This window comes from Watersipora subatra, chromosome 9, assembly GCF_963576615.1.
Source record: "Watersipora subatra chromosome 9, tzWatSuba1.1, whole genome shotgun sequence".
In the NCBI taxonomy this organism is placed as follows: Eukaryota; Metazoa; Bryozoa; class Gymnolaemata; order Cheilostomatida; family Watersiporidae; genus Watersipora; species Watersipora subatra.
In genome coordinates, this window is record NC_088716.1 from 61,336,705 (window position 1) to 61,340,630 (window position 3,926).

The following is a 3,926-nucleotide window of genomic DNA, read 5'->3' on the forward strand; positions in this document are numbered from 1 at the left end:
TTTTCTATAAGTTGATATGTTGTTTGTTGTGTTAGGCGATCTCATTGTCAAGGTATTTGAAGATTGAAATCGAAAAAAATTGATCTCTGTAAAAATGCCCAGTAAAAAACATGCCCAGACTTGCCCAAAATGATATAACGCGTGATACAACCTGTCTCTATCTCTCGTATTCACATCGGTTATTGCGATAAAAGTTTAGTCCTACACGGTTCTATTGGCATATATTTTACTTTGTATTTGCTCATGATTGCTAGAATAAAATGTTAAATCCAGCTACAGATACAGTACTATAAATGTCTCAAAGGCCTCAAATAAGGATAATTAAAATTTTGTTATATTAGCTTTTTCTAAATGTTGTGTAAACATTTGAATACCAACTGCGATTCGGCTAGCAAAAAAAGTAATTAGATTGTCGAGTTAACTTATTTCATTACGGCCTTTGTTTCAGCAAAGTTTTCAGTTGCTACCCACACCAGAAACTAGTTACTAAATAAAATAAGCAAGCCGTATCTCTGAAAAGAATATGTGCGAATATATGGCAAAACCAATTGCATCCCTAGAAATTTGTGTATAGTCAATGTTATCAAGTCATTATTAGTACCATGTAGTATAATTTGTGGAAAAGAATTTAATGGTCACTTTTGATTAGTTGATTCAAGTACAAAACGAATAGTTTTATGAGTTGACCAAAATAGTGAACGCAAAACGTCAATTTCTTTAAAATCAATTAACTCACCGATTCTGCCAAAGGATTACTAAAGCCATTATTGCACCTGGTTGGCGGTTCGTGGACTCACCTGTTTTCACTTAGTAGGTTTAGGAGAAGCATAAAAATTTTTAATCTAATATTTAGTTCGTTGGAATTGAGTCGAGCTATCCAAAAGACTCTGTCAATACAGCTCTGATTACTCTTCATAAATCCATCTATCAGAGAGGATTTCAGCACAGATGATAACAGCACTATAGTCTATTCAATATGTTCTGCAAACCATGTTTTGCATTATCTTCAACAATGTTATATTATTATATGGTTTTTACAAGCAAAAATATTCATTTTGGCATAAAGCTTTTATAGTAAAATATTCATCAAAGCCGAGGTCACTCACATAGTTTTAGCTCATACAATAGAACAAATTCATCTATTGCAGCAAAATCAAACAAAACATCATGGTTTATGCAGTACACATTCAAGTCTCTTTTTCCCATTTATGGCAGTTTCCACATTTACAAAGCTGCTTCGGCAGGTGGGACCACATAATCATCCTGTAATCAATAAAACAAATGCAATAAGTATATGTCATTCATATATATGTCATTCTAACGCGTATCTACTGAAAGCTTTCAAATTGGGAGTTAAATAAATTGCGAGTGTAATTTTAAAAATGAATAAATGTTTAACAAAGGCATAAGTACGCCAAGCCAACAATTTGAAGCTTAGATTCTGAAAGTTAAAGATTTGCATTGTTCAATCGATTTTCCTCACTTTCTACATGTGAGAAGTGAACATTTAAAGTCAAATCATAAATCTAATTTACTAGATAAAACTGCCACAGAAAATTTGAAGCAAATGTAGCTAGATGAACTGATAAAAAGTTATCAAACGATGATTAGTGATAGCAAAAAGTTATAATTTTATTAATTAGTACATGTATTCATCAATATAAGCCATTGTATTGCTAGATGTTACGGATTAAAAAGAAGCCGTCAAGAACTCACTGTGCATCCATATCTCGCACGCACGCACACAGGAAATTACATTATAGCCTAAAACAGGGAATTATAACCTGAATGTAAACACAACAGTATATCTATAGGAGACTCAAAGTGAAAGATAAATTTACCTCCATTATCCTATCTTCCTCTGTAGCGTAACGCTGCTGGCGCCTGTCAGCTCTAACTATAAGCTGTCTGCCACAAACGTTGACCACTTGATGCTCAGAAAACTCAGTCACCTTCGCAGGAACTGGAAGCATTTTTACAATTCTGTTGTTCAGCAATAAAATGTGTCGATCGAGTAGTTCATTAAAGTAACGATATTAATTAATTTAGTAAATATCGAAGTCGATGCCATCTAATAATAGACTAAAATCTCTAAATTTGAGATCACAGGAAACGCGTTTTATGAGTGATAACATTCATTATGACCTATATGAAAACTTTGTGCTGATGATTGGCTAATAAAGCAATCTTATATTTATCGCTCGTGAACTCTTTTCAGATGTAGGCCTATCACTCGTTACGTCCCGAATGAAGCACCGGCTGGCAGCTGAGCTTTTTAAAAGATGATCTCATTCAAACGCATATATCTCTGGACAGGATTGGTCTACAAAGACAAAAATGACATCAACTTGCAGCTGATGTTTTAGCCTTTTATCGGTCTTAATTTCATTAAATCGACCTTTTGACGCAACCACATCTTTAAAGTTGTCATTGTTTGACCACGCTTATGAAACTATTACTAAAAGTTCACACCTTGGCATCAAGGCAGCAATGTGATTTTTCTATAAAATAATGATGCCGTAAAGTCAGCTTGAAGTGCTTTGAGTGGTAGCCAAGCTTTAATCTAGTTCAAATTAGTAACTGTTGCCATAGTGATAAAGCTATTGTTTACATCCTGCTCGTGCTGAATAAAGGTCCGGCCACACGTAACGAATTATTCGTTCAATCTGACCGAATCCACGAATTTCACAGAATTCACAGATCTATTCTGCCGAATATCATAGATTCGTCTGAGCTGTGCATGTACACCGAATTCGTTACCGAAACGCGTTTAATTAGCTAACCAATTTTTTAGCGAGCACGATTCTATTAGCTTTGACAAGTGATATAGTCCAAGACACGTACGACGACACACAATAAAAGTATCACCGCGATATGACTTGATACATACGATGCAACTGTCTATATGCGCTAGAGATAGCGACTGTTTTTGCGACGGAGCTTTTGCTGCATAAAAAGAAATTATTATTATTGAAAAAAAAAAATTCATAACTTCTAAAATATCTAAAAGAAAATTCTGGATACACGATGAGAAGTTCCTGTCATGGTGAACCAACGAGAGAGAACCAACAATAGCGCATATAGGCCGTTGCATCGTATGTATCAAGTCATATCGCGGTCATACTTTTATTGTGGGTCGTCGTACGTGTCTTGGACTATACCACTTGTCAAAGCTACTAGAACCGTGCTCGCTAAAAAAATTGGTTAGCCAATTAAAAGCGTTTCGTTAACGAATTCGGTGTGCATGCACAGCTCAGACGAATCTATGATATTCGGCAGAATAAATCTTTGAATTCTGTGAAATTCGTGGATTCGGTCAGATTGAACGAACAATTCGTTACGTGTGGCCGGACCTTAACGGAACACTGAGACGAGTGCAAATTTGAGTCAGCTGAGATCAATAGCTGAGACTAACAGCTGTTTTATGAGTTGGGTGGACCAGTGAGTGTATGGTTCAAGCATAATAACCTTTGAGTGGCGATATCATAACATTTCATGTTCATGATGCTTATTATGGCAGGTCTATGTACACTGTTAACCAAGACCTCTGTTACAGGATCCACATTAGTATGACTGCTGTACTGTCTATCTAGAAGATAGCCTCTTTCTGTTTTGTACCACAGTGTTTATTATTATTAATAAATTAGGCTATACCACCAGAAATTATTTCACCAGGTGTCGAGAGCAAGTTTGATCATGATGCTGACAGACACTGCAGGTGAGTTGGCCTGCAGTGAGTTGATATGTATGCAAATAAATATTCAATTGAAGCACAGCTTCACTAGCAATCAGTCACCTTCTAAAAGTATTTTTTAGTAATTCTACTGACCTTTATAATTCGACTGTTCAGTGAAAATGATAGAAAAGAATTCATTTGCAAATATTTTATAAAAATTTTTCCACTAAATGTAAGATCTTTTTGAACG